The sequence below is a fragment of the Notamacropus eugenii genome, chromosome 2 (assembly GCF_028372415.1).
Source record: "Notamacropus eugenii isolate mMacEug1 chromosome 2, mMacEug1.pri_v2, whole genome shotgun sequence".
Classification (NCBI taxonomy): Eukaryota; Metazoa; Chordata; class Mammalia; order Diprotodontia; family Macropodidae; genus Notamacropus; species Notamacropus eugenii.
In genome coordinates, this window is record NC_092873.1 from 126,502,611 (window position 1) to 126,522,461 (window position 19,851).

Genomic DNA, 19,851 nt, shown 5'->3' on the forward strand with positions numbered 1-19,851 from the left:
TATTATTTTAAGAACTTTGAGTAATTTTAACTATTATAAATACCAAAATTAGATATAAATAACTTCTGAAGGAAGATCCTATCTGCATCCAGAGAAAGAACTGATAAATAGAAGTATATATAGAATGGTTTTACACACACATTTGTGTGTAATGGTGGCCATTTCTAGGGTGGGAGAGGGAGAGAGGAAAGAAAAAAAGGAAAAAAAAAAGTCATAGTATAATGAGTAATACATAATACATTTATAGTTCATATACGATCAAACCTTTTTTTTCTATTCTACTATATTATGGAAATTTTTGTTTTATTTCTTAAGTTCAGAATAAAATAAATAAAATTTTTAAAAGAGTTAGTGGTGATGGGGGAGTGCTTTCTGAGTATGGGAGATAGTCACTGCAAGTGTATGGGATAGAAAATGGACTCAAGTGTACAAGATCCAATTTGGTAGCATCTGAGAAGGATAATACTAAGTAGTAAGGCTAGAAATGTTGTGAGAAACTTAAAATGCCAGAGAAATTTATATTCATTTATATTTATTCCTAGAAGTAATGAGGAACCACTGGAGTTCTCAAGGACCCCTTCAGTCATTACTTTTCCAGGCTAAATATGCCCTTCTTTTCCAGTTGCTTCAATTAAACCTTATATGGGGTCAAGGCCCTTCATAATTCTATGTGTTCTCCTGTGTTGCTGATTTATATTCTTCCTAAATTGTGGCATTTGGAATTGAAGAGAATTTTACAATTATAGTCTGACCAGGGAAAAGTACAATAGGACTACTATGTCCTACTCCTTAGCATAGTCAATGATTAAATGATTTTTTTTGCCATCACATAGAATTACGATATATTGAGCTTGCATTTAACCAAAAATTTCATATCTTTGTCAGATACTATATAACTGTGCCTTAATCTATTTGAGTATCTTATATCCATCCCAATGTTTTAGTCCAATATGATCTTTTGGGAGCCTGACTTTGCCATACAATGTTAGCTAACACTTCTAGTTTTGTGTCATCAATAAATTTAATGAGCGTAACATCTCTGCCTTTATCCAAATAATTGATAAAAATATTAAAAAACATAGGTCTTAGTGGAAATCCCTAGGTTGCCCTATTATAAACTTCTTACTGGATTAATACCAAACTTGTAACAATTGCATTTTGAACCTGGTAAATCAACCAGGTCTAAATCCTTGTAATAACATTATCATCTAGTTCACTTTTTTTTCATTTTTTATAATAAGAGCATGAGATATTTTATCAAGTACTTTACTAAACTCTAGCAAAATCCAATCCACAGCATTACCCTGATCTGCCAGTTTAGTAAGTCTGTCAATCAAGAAAATAAGATTAGCCTTGGCAGGGTATGACCTGTGCTCAGTGAAGCCAGACTTACTCTTTGTAATCTGTTTCATTTTCTAGTTGTTCAGGAACCATCTCTTTAAATGATATGTTCTGAAATTGTCCTAGCAATCAAAGTCAAGGTTATTTGGCTTATACTTTACAAACTGATTGCTTTTCTCTTTTGAAAGAACAAGAATACCAGCTCTACTCTGGTCTTGTGATATCTCTTCCATGCTCTGTTATCTTTCTGATATCACAGACAGTGGGTCAGCGACTTCATTCACCAGATATTTTGGTACTGGAGGATTTAATTCATTTGGAAGAAGTCACTTGAATTAATCAAGGGTAGCTAGGGGTTTTCTCACTATCTTCTCATTTATTTATCTTGTGTACCATGTATTTTTCAGTTTTGATTCTGATCTTCTCATTCTTGGCAGATGAAACTGATGCTGAAGAAAATGTGAACAATTCTGCCTTCCCTCTACTGTAAGTTATAATCACCCCTCTTATCCCAAGCAAAGATCCTAAGGTTTCTTAACTCCTCCTCTTTCCTCCATATTACTAAAAAGAAGACCACTTTATTATTGTCTTAAGCTTCAATTGCCAGGTTTAACTCATTGTACATTTTAGTACTCCTAACACTCATCTTGTATTACTGTGGCATGCTTTTGAACATGCTTCTCTGTTATCATTGCTTCCATTTTCTTCATATATCTTCTAATAAAAATCTAAGTCATTTGTGAGTTCCTGTATATCCACATAGATCTCTTTAGATTACTACCACTTTTCCGTCTTATCTGATTTTTTTCTCTTTTTTTGATCTCTGGAATTTCATTCCTAAGAAGTTTCCATTCTTCTTGAGCTAACCCCCCTACAGAATTATAGTCTGTGGTATTTCATCTATCCTTTCTCTGATCCCTTTGAAGTAGAGTCCCCAAATCTAGGCTGTACCTTAGTTTGTGCTGACTTTCCTGTCCTCTTTCAAAAACTTTGGGAACAAGGAGGGATCACTTTCTCCAATTTTCTCATAATTTCTTTCCTCTCCATGAAGGAAACCAGATACAAAGTAGAAACCAGTTTCCCTCCATTAAGGAAAACCAGATACAAAATAGAAAAGTCAGGAATTTATTAGATGTTCTGCTCTTGACAGAGTGAGAACTCAACCAATATCTGGATAATTGACGGTCCTCATTATATGAACCTTTGTGCCAGGCTTGTGATTTGTCTCCCTAAACACTAATCTAAACTTTTTCTTTTTGTCTAGGAAGGTTTGTAGTATCCTCTGATTACAAATTTGGAGATAGTGAGGTCCCACCTGCCCCAAGTGTGCTGTGTGCTCATTGAACTAATAAGTTATATGCCTTAGTTTAAGAATGAAGCTAAAATGAGTTAACAGAAACATTTTAAAAAATAAATGTACTATAAGAACAACAGCCTGTACTGACTCATTAGGAGACATGCACCATTAGCTAACACTAATTAGATAGGCTAGGGAGTTGCTAGCCACCATCAACTGATCATCAGCTAATGCTAATTAAACTTTATCTTCTAAAAAATATGAGATAGACTATCATATATTTCCATGTGTGCCACAAAGGGTTCTTTTTGAACAAAAAGTATTTAGACCTTAGGACAGCTAGGCACATATGTGATATAGTGGATGGAATTATAGTGATATAGATCCAGGGAGATCTAGATTTGAATTCTGCCTCAGACACTTATTTGCTATGTGGACTTAAATCAAACTCTCAGGACCTCTGTTTCTTCTTCATATGTAAAATGAGAGGGGTAGACCTGATGGATTCTAAAGTACCTCCAAGCTCTAAACCTATGATTTTATTATTATATGGCAACAAGCTAGAGACAAAGTAAGAGCAGAAATAGTTAGAAGGGGAAGGAGAAGCAACAGTACCCAGGATGAGACTGGAAAATAAAGATCATCCATCCACATGGAGACATACATCCATAAATAGCTAACTAAACTTGTCAGTGCCTCCTGCTCTCTTTGACCTTGACTGACAGGTTAATTCTTGAATATCTAGCCTGCTATTTTCATTTCAGGTTTTTGACAGTATGAAATTGAGCTAGGCTCAAATGTTTTGAGAAACAATGTGTGAAACTGGAACACATAGTTTTGGAATCAGGAGGCAGGTTCTAATATACAGTTTGATATGTAAAAGCTGTGTGACCTTGGGCAAGTCAATTCTCCCTGAGCCTCAGTTTCCTGTCTGTGAAATGGGCATATTATTTTCCTGATCTACCTAAAAGCAATAGGGTGGGAAGTACTTGGAAAGCCTCAATGGGCTATATAAAGTAAATTGTTTTTATATATGAAAATGTTTCTGAGACTTGAGACTGGATTATTCTATCCTAATAGATGATAGCAGGTGGATAAACAGTGGAATTTCTTATAGAAAGACTTGGTAAAAAAAGATAGAGGGAAGTTCACAGACAATGAGGGCTGCCTTTGAAGTCAAGAGGAGAAAGAAACCAGAAGGAGAACAGGGATTAGGGTGAAGAGTATTAATTTTAGAAATGGGGAAATCAAGGAATATAAGGAATGAAAAAAGATTAGTGGTTTTAGTGATGAAGATGTTACTTGTGAACTCTGAGAGAATATTTTCAGTACTGTAGAAGCAACAGAAAGCTTGAAGCAGAGGCTGAGAAGGTTGAGAGATTGAGTACTGGATGTAGGGTACCTTGTCAGGATTTTCACTAACAAAGGAAAAAAAATGAATTTATCTAGAGGAGGAGCATCGTAGGCAGCAGTTGAATGGAATTGCTGGATGGAACAATTCAATTGAACAATTGAAGAGAAGGGTTTTTTAGGGTTGGGGTGATCTTAGTAAACGTTTGTAGACACAGGAAGGAGCAAATGAAGATTATGCAAGTTAAGGGATGAAATCAAATCAAGATCACCTAGGACTTGAGTGGGGAAGGGTATCACAGGCGTAGGCTGATGGAATAGATTAGTAAAGGAGTGATGGATTGTCTGAGATAAGAAAGAGAACATGTGATGAAACAGATACTTGTAAGAGTAGAGAAGGGGACTTAATGATACTTTCACCTGATGGACCCTTCTAAATGAAGATAGAGGTTAGTTAGATTATTTATTCTCTCTCTGTCTCTGTCTCTCCCTCTCTTTCTCTGTCTCTCTCTTTCTCTCTGCGCGCGCACGCTTATGTGTGTGTGTTTGTGTGTGTCTTTGTATAATCTGGGAAAGTGAATGGTACTCTGTGGGTGAGGAGGTGGGTGGGCAATTGAAACCTTAAGGAGAAAAGAATAGATTTAGAAAAGCTACTAAGATATAGATAGAGGGAAATGTTCATCTTCATGTAACAAATACAAACAGAAAGAAAAACTTCTGGAAAATTATAGTTTGGAGCTCATTCTGTGTAAGACAATTAGAAACCAAAATTCATGTATTCATTTTATGCTATAAATTATTTTTAAAAAATAAAACACGAACTAGAATATGATTTCTTATTTTCAATAGTAATAGTCTAGTAGTCCCCCAAGTTTCACGCCTTTTCATTGTCATAATGTACACGATTGGATGCAGTACCCTGAAGAGTTTAACAGTGAGTTGAATTCCCATGCCATTTCCCAATTTGCTGCCTGTTTACAAAAAGTAACCAGAAACCTAAAAACCCACCTCTGTAGAGAAAACAAAGTTGGGAATTAAGTCATTTGTCTACATAGCATAAATCCCAAACTAACATGAAATGATGCAGGGTAGGGCTGTTCTATGGTCCTTCTGGGGAAGCTAGTCACCTAGGAACTCATGTGAGAGTTCAGCAAGTGATGGTTTTATTCTACCACATATTCTAATGATGTAACTGTCTTTTTAATGCACACAGTATATCTAGTACAGATGAGATAAAGAGAAATTTCAATAGCAGGAGGAAAATAGAGGAGAAACAAGAGGTGGGACCTTGCCCCAGTGATCTGTTTTCCAGTTATTGTCATGAGGGGAAAAAAACAAACACTTTATACAACACTCATTTCCTGTGTTGACATGCTCCTTTGAGAGTCCTAAGCCTAAAATACTGTGCTAAGAAGTCCATGGCACCCAACACTTCTGTGGTGGATGCTAATGTACCATCCTTCATGAGTAAATTGGTGGCAATTGCTTATGCTATGTTGGTGAAGTGGCAGTAGATGTCTAGAATGACTAATCAGAAGCAGAGACCAGTGATCCTCAGGAGACATGTGTGTGCATCTGTGTCTGTGTGAGTGGTGTGATAACTTTAGAAAATGGTTGTGAGTGATCTGAACTTGATTCCATTCCTAATTATTCACATTGCATTTTGCAAATAATGATAATTTGTTTTACTATGATGTCAAATGGTTTGTTCTGACTTGGTTGGAGCAATTTAGTGGAAATGGGGACCTGTGAGTTGTGATTATCTTCTGAGTGCTATAGACCTAGGAGTAACCAAGAGAGGTCTGCGTTAGGGGTCCCTGGAGTTAATACTCACTTTAGCTGAAAATGTTCAGATACTTGAAGTGGAAATATTCTTAGCCTTAATTATCCATTTAATTATCTCAATTCTCCACTGAGTTATTAGTAGAAACAGACCCTGTTGGTTTATAAAGTTGTTTGCTAGTGAACAGACTCCTGAAATAATACTTTCATTTGGGAAGAACATAAAATGTAGAATTATATAAACAATGACTTGTTCTGGTATGCTTGAGAAAGGGTTGGGTAGAAATCAGTGGCTCATAGAATTATAAAGATGAACAGGACCTTAGAGATCATCTATTGCAACCCCCTCATTTTACAGATGAAGAACCAGAGCTAATAGTATTAGAGCTAATATTCAGCCTTTGTTGTAGGGCATGTAATTTCCCACCACATCAGAAGCTTACCTGAATGTTAGAATTAAATTTTGGATTAAATGGATTTACCAGAAATAGTTGTAATGCTTAAGTCTAAGTAATAACAATCTCATTGGCAAAGAAATCTGTACTAATGAAGTTAAAATAAAATATTACTGTTTGTTGACACACCAAAAACAGATAAGACCAGCACAAATGGTGATGTTCCTAGTTTGTCCTTAAAGCTTCTAGTCTTCCTTTCTTTGACATTTTCTGGCATATAATTTTCCAGAATCAGCTAGATAGTACAGAAGTGAACTTTCTGGGCCTAGAGTTTGGGAGTCTTGAGTTAAAACCCAACATTGGATGCTTATTGTGATCCTGAACTCAGTTTCCATAACTGTAAAATGGGGATAAATAGAATTAATAAATATAATAAATAAAAAAATTCCTAGGGTTGTTGTGAGGATAAAATGAGAAATATTTGTGAAGTGCTCTATAAACCTTCAAATGCTATATAAATGCTAGTTATATGTTATAACTCTTATTATTCCCCCTATGCCGTGTTTGAACGTCAACTTCATCTCTTCTTCCAAGTAGAAAAAAATTTGTTAAAGTTATTGATATTAACATTTTAGGAATTTATTGTATTTTCCCTCTCAGAATCAATCAACAAATATTTATTCAAACCTCAATGTTCCCCCATATTCTGCTCAGCACTGGAGATAAGAACATAAAAGCAAAAAAAAAAAAGTCTTCATTTAGTACCTACATTTCAAGAACACTTCAGGAAGTAATTAATAAATACTAAAGCCAAAAGAATGAATTGCTAAAGGAGATATGTCTGGCATTGATGAGAAAGATATTTTTGGCTGGTTATCTTTCCAGGATTCACAAAATCACAATATTCAAACTTGCCCGTTCTGCCTATGCCTAAATTCCTAAAGGCAGACTTGAATAGCATCTTCTTTAGAACACATTAGTTTTTATTTGATAAGAAAAATTTCCAATATCACTAACATAACTTCCTGTGAAAAAGAGAATTTCCTTTTTTTTTTTTTTGGTATTCATTTTTAAGTCTGAAACATGAGATATTTATAAAACCGAGATTTAGAGTAAGGCTCATTCCCTGGTCAATCAATTATTATTGATCATCTGATCATGAAGCTTGATCTTCTAGTTGGCTTGCCAGGTGGCATGCTAGATAGAATGCCTTACTTGGAGTCAGGAAAACCTGAGTTCAAATCTCACCTTAGATACTTTTTAACTATGTCACTTTGGGCAAGTTACTCAACCTCTGTTTGCCTCAGTTTCCACAGTTCTAGAATAATGATAATAACAGCACCTACCTCCTAGGATTATTGTATCAAAGGAGATAATTAAGTACTTAGCACATTGCCTGGTATGTAGTAGGCACTATTTGTAAGCAATCATTATTAATTAGTCATAGAATTTCAGATGTGGAACCAATCTTAGAAATCTTCTACAGTTTGCCCTTCTCATTTTGATTTTTCAGGAAATTGAAGGCCCCAAAAGTGAGGTAATTTTTCTAAGGTCCCCCAACTAATTAGAGAAAGGTTAGGAATGGAAGCCAGGATCCTTGACTTCCAGGTCATAGTTCATTGCACTAAATAAGGCTTCAATCCTTTCCACTCACCACTCATCTCCTTTTTCTCTTTCCCATTAAGTGATTTATTACTTGCAGATCAAAACTTCTCATGAAAAACTCCATTTTGAACATTCTGGTTACTCGGTGACCATTCAGAACATTTTCCCCTAATCCTATGAGCATATAAAGTTCCAGTATTAAGTAAAATTTAGGCTCCCTCAGGAGGAGGGAGGAGATTCTTATTCAGGTATGTTTTGGAGTAGGTAGTGACTGAGGTCTGAAATTTTCTAACATTTGCTTAAAGGATATAAGGGACACTTTATCTCCCCTATCCATGCTTTTTCATTTTCTGTCCCCCATGCCTGTAATGCTTTCCCTCCACAGCTTTGTCTCTTTGTTTCTCTGGCTTTTTTTTAAGATCGGCTCAAATTCCACCATCCTGGTCTTTCCTGGTCCTCCTATGTGATATATGATTTCCCTCCTGAGTTTACCTCCAATCAACTCTTAATATACATTCTGTATGTACCTATTTTTTCAAAACATTTTCTTCTGCATTAGAACACAAGCTCCTTGACAACAGGAATTGTTTTTATCTTTCTTTGAATCCTCAGAACTTAACACAGTGCCTGGTACAAAGTAAGTACTTAATATATGCTTGTTAGGAGAGTGACTGTCGAATATGTTTTCTGTTTTTATAAAAATTCTTATTTTCCACATTCCATGTGGGAACTGATCATGTCATCCTTCTACCCCTTAATCTCTAGTGGCTCCCTTTTGCCTCCAGGTTAAAATACAAAGTGTTCTATTTAGCATTCAAAGTCCTTCATAACCTAGCCTACTCTTACTTTTTCAGTCTACATATTCCTTACTCCCAAACACATACTCTTCAATCCAGTGACACTGACCTAGTCACTAGCTGTTCCACGATCAAGACTCTCCATCTCTTGGCTGCAGGCATTTTCTATGTCTGTACCCCATAACTGGAGCACTCTGCCTCCTTAGCTTTGACTTCCTTTAAATCCCAACTTAAATCCCATCTTTTACCAAAGGCCCTCTCTAATTCTTCTTAATTCTAGTGCCTTCCCTCTGTTAATTATTTTCTATTATCCTAGATATACTTTTATTTGAATATATTTGTTTATAGTCTCCCCCATTGAAGTTGTAAGCTACTTGAGACCAGGGATTGTTTTTTGCCTCTTTTTGTATCCCCCGCACTTGGAACAGTGTTTTACCTTTAAACTTTTAGCTGAATTAATGTTTAGTGGTTGATTGATTAAGCTGGAGAGACAGCATGCCATAATAGAAGGAACAATGAACTTGAATCAGAGGACTTTGGATAGGACTCCTAGTTTTGATATTTGCTATCTGTATAACCCTGGAGAATTCATTTAAAATTTCTGAGCCTGAGTTTCTTAGTTGTAAAATGGGAATGATGACCCTTAACCACCTACAGAAGAATGAAGGAACAGAAGGAAAAGATTTGATTAGATTTGACATAAAGCTCTACCCTATGCTCCATGTCCCCTCTTCTCAGAGTCTTGAAGACTCAGAATACAGAAAAGCAACCCTATATAGCCCCAATGTTGGAGCTCTCCAAACTTCTAGTACTAAGCCAGAGAACTGAAGAACAGAAGTGGCACAGGACACTGGAACTGGACACTGTGTTTGGGGAAGGGAATTGGGTGGTTATGTGGCCCTCCACCAAAGGAAAGAAAGAGCTCAGCATCCAGCTGGGCCAGTTTTGTCCCCACAGAAATCACTTGGGGCAGAGACCTATTCAGCTGAACCATGTGAAGAGGCTGAGATACTTTGAGATTCAACCCCAATGGATAAATCACCAAGTACGCTGAGACAAAGAAAAATTTACAAAAAGAGAAGCAAAAAAAATTAAAAGAAAATATGTTCACTGTTAAAGAAAAACATAATGATCTCAGAAATAGAATATGTAGAGATAACCTAAGGCTTATAGGTCTCCCAGAAGAACATGACAAAAGTTTGAACACTGTAATATAAGAAATAATACAAGAAAATTTCTTAGAACTTCTAAACACAGAAAATGAAATACCAATTGAAATAACTCATAGATTGTCTCCAGAAAATACAACAAAAACAAAGACTATTATTGTAAAGTCCAAGACACCCAGTGGCTAAATTTAACAATTCACTTCCGAAATACCAAGTCCTATATACGTGATCAGGAGAAAAAATTTCAAATTCAAAGAAAAGGAAGTTCAAATAACACAAAACTATTCTGAAACCATCAGAAAACAGGAGAGAATGGAATAATGTGTTCTGAAGAGCAACAGAGCTTAAGATGTAGCTCAGGGCAATTTACCCTGTAAATATAAGCTTACCCATAAATGAAAAAAGATGGATATTCAATAATAAGAGGCATTTGAAACATTCTGAGAAAGAAAACCAGACCTGAAGAGATTATTTATTTCTTGAACACCCCAGACAACAGAAATGAGAGAAGGATGAATGAATGTCACAGTCAAGGATGACAGCAACAGTGTGATGGTGGAGAGAATAATAAGAGACTTTTTTTCCCTAAGTGTATGCAAGGAAACAATGGTGAGGGCAGAAGTCATGTGGAGATAACTGTGAAGAAAGATGTGGATCAGGGGCATTATGAACAAAACCTAGTGATCTACTGTTTGTTTATTTGTTTTTGAGAGGGGATTACATTACAAAATGGGACAGTAAATGAGGGGAATAAAAAGAAGTATGTCATATCTATGATTAGCAATGAGGGGAAGGTATCCACAGTGGTCTCAGGAAAAGAAGAACACACGCAGGAACAGGTAGGTACAAGATCGGGGTGGATTGAAAGGGTAGGGAACAAGAGAGACCTTTCATTGGTGGTGGTGCTGGGGGCTCCTTTGATAAATGCTACAAGGGTGAAGGGAGATGTTCTATGAATGGAGAAGGGGATCTTGTGTTGGATATAGTTTGTGGGATTTGGTACCTGAAAAGATCTTGGGAAAAGGGGGCTACCTCAGGGCAACTGGCATTTATGGACATGAGCATAGGGAGGAATTTGGAGGCAAATGAAGACAAAAATAGGTAACTAAAGGAAAGGTATAAAGTTGCAGTAGACTGCATGCTCAGGGATGTGTGCTTGGGTGGGCTCCTACCATGAAACAATGTCCTCTGTGCCACCTGAAAGACCTAATATTTCTCTGGCCATGAGGCATCATGAAAAAAGGGAATCTATGGGGCAATGGCTGCAAGGCAGTGGCAGAAATAGTCTAGAGGAGAGAGTCCAGAATATATATCTTAAGAGTTTTAATTCCATGAGAAATATAGAAAACAGAGATTTAAGGATAATTATAGAGGTCATCAAAAAATAGAGTCTACAGAAAGAGAGTATGGATAATGAAGAGAAGAGAAATCCTGCGTGGAAGGGGATAGTAAATTTTTTTTTGTTAAGAAAACTTAATGAACAAAACTGTTTGAAGGGGAGGAGAGAAAGGAGAGAACTATTTGATTGGCTGAGTGAAAAAAAGGAGGGAGGTTAAATAACCATATAAAAGTAGGAAGGAAAAAGAACTAATAAACAATGCTCCAAAGGGAAAGACAGAAGCTGGGATGGGGGTTGAGGGGATAAGAAGCAGTAGGAATAGAGTCCCCATAAAAAATATTAAGTTAAAGTTATTGAAGGAACTGAAGTTACTGAAGTCTGTGTTTACAGCAAATGAAGGGAAAAATCATAACTTGAAAAAAACTCCAATATTAGAGAAAATAGAAAAAAGAATAAGCCTAACTCACAACTTCACACATGAATGGATTGAAGAATTCAATAAAAAAGTGACAAATTGGGTAAGAGAACAGAACCCTACAATCTGTTGCTTATAAGACACACATTTAAAAAAAGACACACACAAAACTGGGGGGAATGAAAAAAATTACTATGAATCAAATGAATTTACAAAAGCAGGAGTTACAATTATATTCTCTGATAAAACAAAAATAAACATTCAAAAATAAAAAAGAATAAACAAGAAAACTACATGATAGTGAAAGGAATTATGGGCAACAAACCGATATCTATCATAAACTCTATACGCTCCAAATACTTTAGCATACAGATTCATAAAGGAAACGTTAATTGAGCTACAAGAAGACATATACAGTAATGAAATGAGGACAGGAGACTTTAATATCCCTCTCTATGTTTTGAACAAGCCTAACATAAAGATAACCAAACAGGAGAATATGGAACTGAACACATTGCTAGAGAATCTAGAGTTAAAAGATTTATAATATCTTCTAAATGGGAATGCAAAAGAATATACATATTTCTTAGTACCAAATGGAACTTTTGCCAAATGGAGAATTATCAATGAAATCCTAAATAATGAGTGAGTCAAAGACCAAATGACAGAAAAAATTAAGTCCAACATTTCCCCCCCACTATACCACACACCCTCATTATATCCTACTTAGAGAATGAGCACCAAAACTGAGATGGGGGAGCAGTTAGGAAGGGTTTCATGTAGGCTGTGACACTGACCTGAGCCCGAAGAAAAGTTAGGTATTGTAAAATGTGATGGTAAAGAGGAAATAGATTCCAGGCATAGGAGAAAACCTTTGAAAGGATATTTTGATTTTCTAAGAGGAAGAAAGGCCCTTCAGCAGGGAGAGGGGAAGTACCTCCATAATACAATTTATTCCTATTAGTTTTGCAAGCTTAACAAAATGATGGTTTCTTAGCGTTTATGAAAATGTTCTGATAAAAGTAAGTAAGGGATGCTTGTCATTTATTTCTTTATAAGACAGCTTCTTACTTGTGGAATGACAGTCATTCAAGAGAGAAAATGTCAGTTTTTTTTTCTTGATATTGTAAGCTTTTGTTGTTTTTCTTTTATCTCCTTTGTGATCCGCAAAACTTCTAATTTGCAAAAAATTCTGGAGTTCCCTTCACGTAATTATGAAAATTGAGTCCCGGAGATTTGTGATCTGAAAATAAATATTATACTGAAACAATGGTCAGTCTCATTATACAATAACAAATAACTACCTTTTTTGGAGAGAACTTGGTAGGTCACTAGAAACTGACCACTCAGAAAGTTAGACAAATTGGTTTGAATGGCTTTAAAATTTCTACAAGATGGAAGAGTTTTAGGTAGTAGAATTACAATGCTACAGGCATTACCTTTAGGTAACCAAGTGATTTCTGTCCTTTTGATGGGGTCCTGGTGAGAAGAATTGTACTTTTCTTCAAGTTGGTTCACTTTTCTACCTTCCCTACCTCTCCTTTCCACCACCTTTTTTTAGAAAACTTTTTATTTAGTTCAATCAGTTTTATAGTATCTGTATTCATGTGATTACTTACTTCCCTGGTTCACATTTTATGTCATTTAAAGACTATAATTAAACTTTCTGAGTCCTGAACCAATCTTCAGTATTATGTGCACTGGCAGGGATATTAGATTTTAAACATGCTGAGAAGCTCCATTGGTAAAGATACACTGTTGTTAATTTTCATGACAGTTATCTTGCTCTTACCTACATTCAAAATATCAGTCTCATTAAAAATGGGCTACGTCTGACAAATCCAAACTTTAAAGTGAAATATAGGCATAAGATTTGCAAGGAAGCTCTTGGATACCAGTTAACTGGAGGTGGCATGCAAAAATAGCATTTTCTTATGATTGGGATAAATTTTATGTAAGATTCATAGCTCTTCTACCAAGAGGCAACTGAATTTTTGGTGATTTGACCTAAATCATTATCTTCTCTATCTTTTTCTTTTAGACTATATTCCACACTTTGAATCACTAATATGGATTAGAATAATTCATTGTTTAAATTTGGAAGCAAAGTCCAGGCCATATAAACATACATATGTACTTCTACCCTAAAATAGAATGACTAATGAATAGTCACTAGACGGTGACTGGATTAAAGCATTTTCATACTTGCTGTCTCACATTAGTTAATACGGTAAGCTCTACTTATAATAGAACCAGTTAATGCTATGTCCATCGTTGCCTATTGCAGGTAAATTTAATTGTAATACTATTATCATCCAAAAGTATTATAATAATAATAAATAATAATAAATTACTAAAATAAATCTATTATGAAATTGTAATGCAGTATTTTAGTATTATAACATATACCTACACAGAACTTGGAAGGAGCATGGTGAAGTGACTACCATTCTTAGCTTGGTGCCAGGAAGACTTGGTTTCCAATTCTGCCTCTGACACTTACTAGAGACTTGAGTGGATAAGTCATTTAACATTTTTGTATCTCAGGCAACCCTTTGGGATTTATTTACTAAACTGTATGCTCTGTATTGGTATGAGTAGCTCCCAGCACTGAGAAATCATGAACTATGCGTTTATACTCAGTTTGAAGGTTTGCAAAGCCCTTCCCTTGAAACAACCCTGTGAAATGACAGGACAGAATTTTTTCCTACTTAGTTTCCAAATGAGAAAACTGAGTCTCTGAGGAGTCAAATAACTTGCTTAGTGTCACAAACCTATTATGTATCAAAGGAAAGATTCAAACCTAGTTTTCAATAATCTAAATCCAACTCTCTTTCCACTACTCTACACCAACTCCCTCTGTTAAATCAAATTTGGATTTGTAAAAGTACTGCTTTCCTTAAATATTTTCCTAGACATTAAATGCAGAAATACTCACCCCTAAGCATCAGTAATAAAATTATGGCTCTTCAGCAGGGAGAGGGGAAGTATCTCCATAATATAATTTATTCCTATTAGTTTTGCAAGCTTAACAAAATGATGGTTTCTTAGCGTTTATGAAAATGTTCTGATAAAAGTAAGTAAGGGATGCTTGTCATTTATTTCCTTATAAGACAGCTTCTTTCTTGTGGAATGACAGTCATTCAAGAGAGAAAATGTCAGTTTTTGTTTTCTTGACATTGTAAGCTTTTGTTGTTTTTCTTTTATCTCCTTTGTGATCCTCAAAACTTCTAATTTTCAAAAAAGTCTGGGGTTCACTTCATGTAATTATGAAAATTGAGTCCTGGAGATTTGTGATCTGAAAATAAATATTATACTGAAACAATGGTCAGTCTCATTATGCAATAACAAATAACTGCAAATAAAAAGCAAAGGGGAAGGTATATGAAACATGTATGGCCACATCAAGAATTCTCTGAATTTAGAAGAGAAAAGGAAACACAAAGCATATATTAAACTCAACTCCAAAACTGAACTCATCCTCCCTTCTAAATCCTCCTCTTTTCCAGATTACCCTATTTCTTTCAAGAGTACCATTATCCCCTAATATCTCAGGTTCATAGACTTGGCATTATTCCATACTCCTCACTCTCATTCACCTTACATAATCAATTACTTGCAAAATATTGTCTTCATAAAATATCTTGCATACTAAACCATCTTTCTACTTATAGAGTCATCACATTAGTTCAGACTCTCATCACTTCTTTCTTTATAATAATAATTATTTATTTTGTTAAATATTTCCCAATTGCATGTAAATTTTTTAACAATCATTTTTTTTTTAAATTTTGAGTTCCAAATTCACTCCCACCCCTTCTTGAGAAGGCAAGCAATTTGATATTGGTTATACATGTGAAGTCATACAAAACATATTTCCATGTTAGCCATGTTGCAAAGGAAAACAGATGAAAATAAAACAAGAAAGATAAAATTTTAAAAAATGCTTCAATCTGCATTCAGTGTTCATCAGTTCTCTCTCTGGAAGTGGATAGTATTTTTCATTATGGATCCTTTGAAATTGTCCATGATCATTGTCTCTCAGAGTTGATCATCCTTACAATATTACTATTACTGTGGAAAGTTTATTCTGGTTCTGTTGACTTTACATTGCATGAGTATTTGTATGTCTTCCCAGGTTTTTCTGAAATCCTCTGGCTCATCACTTCTTATAACACAATAGTAATCTATCACAATTACATATCACAACTTGTTTAGCTACCCCCTGTTGATGGACATCTCCTTGATTTCAGTTCTTTGCCACCACAAAACAAAGCTTCTATAAATATTTTTTGTACCCTTTACCCTTTTCTTTGATCTCTTTAGGATGCAGACTTAGCAATGGTATTGATGAGTCCAAGAGTCACTACTTTATAGCTCTTCGGGTGTAGTTCCAATTTGTTCTATAGAATGGTTGCACTTGTTCACAACTCCAGCAACAATACATTAATATCCCAATTTTTCCACATCTCCTCCAGCATTTGTCATTTTTCTTTTATCCAGTCTGATAGGTATGAGGTGGTTTTTCCAGAGTTCTTTTAATTTGCATTTAGCCAATCAGTAGTGATTTAGAACTTTTTTCATGTGACTGTTGATAGGTTTAATTTCTTTTTCTGAAAACTGCATGTTTGTATCCTTTCAACATTTACTAACTGGTGAATGGCCTCTATTTTTATAAATTTGACTCATTTACCTATATATTTGAGAAATGAAATCTTTATCACAGAAAGTTACTGTAAATTCCCCCCACCCCCATATCCTGTTGTCCTAATTTTGGCTGCATTGGTTTTGTTTGTTCAGAAGCTTTTTAATTTCATGTGATCAAATTATCTATTTTACTTCCCATAATCCTCTCTGTCTTTTGTTTGTCATAAACTCTTCCCTTATCTAGAGATCTGACATGTACATTTCACCCCCAAATCTATTTATAATATCATTGCTTGTGTCTAAATCGTTAATCCACTTTGACCTCATCCTGATGCAGGATGCAATGTTGGTCTATGTCTAGTTTCAGTCAAATTGCTTTCCAGTTTTCCCAGCAATTTTTGTCTAACATTGAGTTGTTATACCCAAAACTTGGATCTTTTGGTTTATCAAACACTGGATTTCTATAGTCAGTGCTAGTATATTGTGTACTTAATCTATTCCACTGATGTATTTTTTATTCACTACAAGATAGTTTTGATGATTACTACTTTGTAATATAGTTTGGAATCTGAAACTGCTAGACTACCTTCCTTTACATTTTTTTCATCAATTCCTTTGATTTTCTTGATGTTTTGTTCTTCATGATGAATTTCTGTTGTTATTTTTCTAGCTCTATAAAATATTTTTTGGTAGTTTAATTGGTATGATGCTGAACAAGTAAATTAGTTTAGTTGGAATTGTCATTTTTATTACATTGGCTTCACTGTCTATGAGGAATTTCTATTCCTCCAATTATTTAGCTCTGTATTTGTATGAAAAATGTTCATAATTGTGTTAATATAATCCCCGGGTTTGTCTTGGCAGGATGACTTCCAAGTATTTTATGTTTTCTGCAGTTATTTTAAATGGAACTTCTCTTTATATCTCTTGCTAATGTGTTTTGTTGGTAGTATGTAGAAATGCTCATGATCTATGTTGGTTTAGTTTATATCCTGCAGCTTTGCTAAAGTTGTTAATGGTTTCAGTTAGTTTTTTAGTTGATTGTCTAAAATTCCCTAAGTATACCATCATATCATCTGCAAAGAGTGAAGTTTTGTACCTTTTTCCATTTGGCAATACTATTTTTAAGGTGTTATTTTCTTTAGTATTTTTTGTACCTCTTTTGCCAAGCTTTTAATTGTATTGCCTTTTCAGGTTTCTCCCTTCACTCTCATTTCTTTTTTCCAATTTTTCTCTATTTCCATTATTCCACTTTTTAAATTGTTTTTGGGTCTTCCAGGAATTCTTGTTGAGCTTGTGTCCAATTCACATTTTGAGGTTTGCATGTAGATGATTTGACTTCATTGTTTTCTTCTTAGTTAGTGTCTTTATCATCCCTGTCACTATCATAGCTTTTTAGAGTCAGGTTTTTTTTTTTTTTTGGTAGTTTGCTCATTTTTCCAGCCTATTTCTTGACTTTGAAATTTATGTTAAAGGTTATCTCTGTCCCAGATTTAGGGGAGATGGGTCGCTGTCTTAAGCTTCAGTGCCTTTTTTTGTGCTGCTGTTTTCAGAGCAAGTTTTAGGACCTTGAAGTTTTTACTGCTTCCAAGGTGATGTGATCAGGGGAAAGGTGTGGTCATTGATCTCCAGATCTGTACTCTGTTCTTTACCAAGGAAAAGCCCTTGAACCCTTGGAATTACAATCAATACTGTTCCTCAGAACCCTTGCTCCCTTGGGACAAGATAAGACACTGTTCCTTGGGGTCCCTGATCACTTGTGACTAAAAGCAATAATCTCCCTCTGGGCTTCTATTTCCTCTTGATTAAAAGTGCTTCTCTCTGTACTTGAATTATGACCCAGAAGTGGGTAGAGGCAATGGAATTGCCGAACAATTTGCTTTCAGGGCTCTCACTCTCTCTTATTGAAGGGCTCATCTCTGCCCTATGACCCAGAAGTAAGTGCAGGCAATAGAGTTTTCAAATAGCATCTGGTCCTGAATAAAGTGCTAGTACAGGGGTCCCCTATAATCTCTTTCTGATCATTTACTAGATCCACTTACCATCTCTGGCCTGATAGCTCCCAAAGTTGTTGCTACTTCTGATACCACTACCAGGTCATGGAAAACCTCCACTCTTGTGATTTCACTTTTCAACCTCTTAAGTTATCTTTGACTGAAAGAATATCTTACTCTGACCTTTTGTTGGTTGTGCCACTCCTGCATTTGATTTGAGGTATTATTTTAAAATTATTTGGAAGGGAGAGCATAGCTGAGTTCTTTCTCTATTCTGCTATGTTGGTGTGATTCCTAGAAATCCCATAACTTTGTCCACAGATTATCACAACTCTCCCCACTCCATTCAATCTGATACCCTTATGTACAGATCTTCCTTCCCTTGTGACTTCCTTATTGATTTCAAGATAAAATGTCAACATTTTTGTTTTTCAAAACCATTAATAATCTAGGCTTGTGGAAATTATCTTCCCTTTAAACATGTTATAATCTAGCCAATTTCGTCTTATCTCTCTTTTTCATACAAACACTGTAGTTGACATCTTCACTCCTTTTCATGGGCTATTGTGTCATATAGGTGGAGTGAACTTCTTTACATCTGTTACCTTATCTATCTCTCCTTTAGGACACAGTTCAATCACCATCTTCTGCATAAAGTCTTCCTTGTCACCTTCAATTTCTAGTGTTCTTCCTCCCACATGATCTTTCATTTAATTAATATGTACTTCTATTCATAAATTCATATTTAATCTGTTTATGTTTGTATATTTATGTACTTGCTGTCTTGTCTTTTGAACTTTAAACTTCTTTGGAAGGAGGGACAGCTTCATTATTTGTATTTGTGTGACTAATATCAATCATATTTCCTGATATTTTTTGTTGTTCAATCATTTCAGTTATGTCTGACTCTTTGTGACTCCACTGAGATTTTCTTGGCAAAGATACTGGAGTGGTTTGATATTTCCTTCTCCATCTTACTTTACAGATGAGGAACTGAGGCAAACAGGGTTAAGTGAATTGTCCAGGATCTTATAGCTAGTAAATTTCTGAGGCCAGATTTGAACTCAGGAAGATGGGTCTTCCTGACTCATGCCCTAGCATATTATTCACTGTGCCACCTACCTGCCCTGGTTACATGTTAGTTCTTAATAAATATTTGTTTGATTATTATTCATTTAAAAGATGGATGAAGGCCCCAGACCAACCTCTCTCTACCCCTGGAAAACTGTAAGAATATTTTCAAGAAGTTTAAGGAACTGATAATGTGAAAAATGTTAATGATGATAAACAGGATTTTTCTTAGGTTTTCAGTGCAAAAAGGAAAAAGAAGGAATAAACACTGCTTAGAACAGATGGTATAATGATTATGGATGAAACCAGGTGGATAGAACTATTTAACCCCCATTTTATTTCTTCTTTCTCCACCAAGAGGAAGTAGAAAAAGTATATAATAATAATGGAAATTTTTCCAACACAGGTAAGGAAAAAATAAGAGAGTACCTAACCTGTTGAAATTAATTGAATTTTCTAGGTGCACAGCAATTCTACACCAAGATACTTAAAGACAGAATCTGAGAGCCATTCTAAGCAATTTCAGAATCATGGAGGTTAAGGGAAATGTCAGAAGCCTGGAAACTGGTGAAACTCCATTTTAGTATTCAAAAGGTCTTGGGAAAACATGGATTTTGGAAACTAAGCAGGTATGATTTTGGAAACTAAA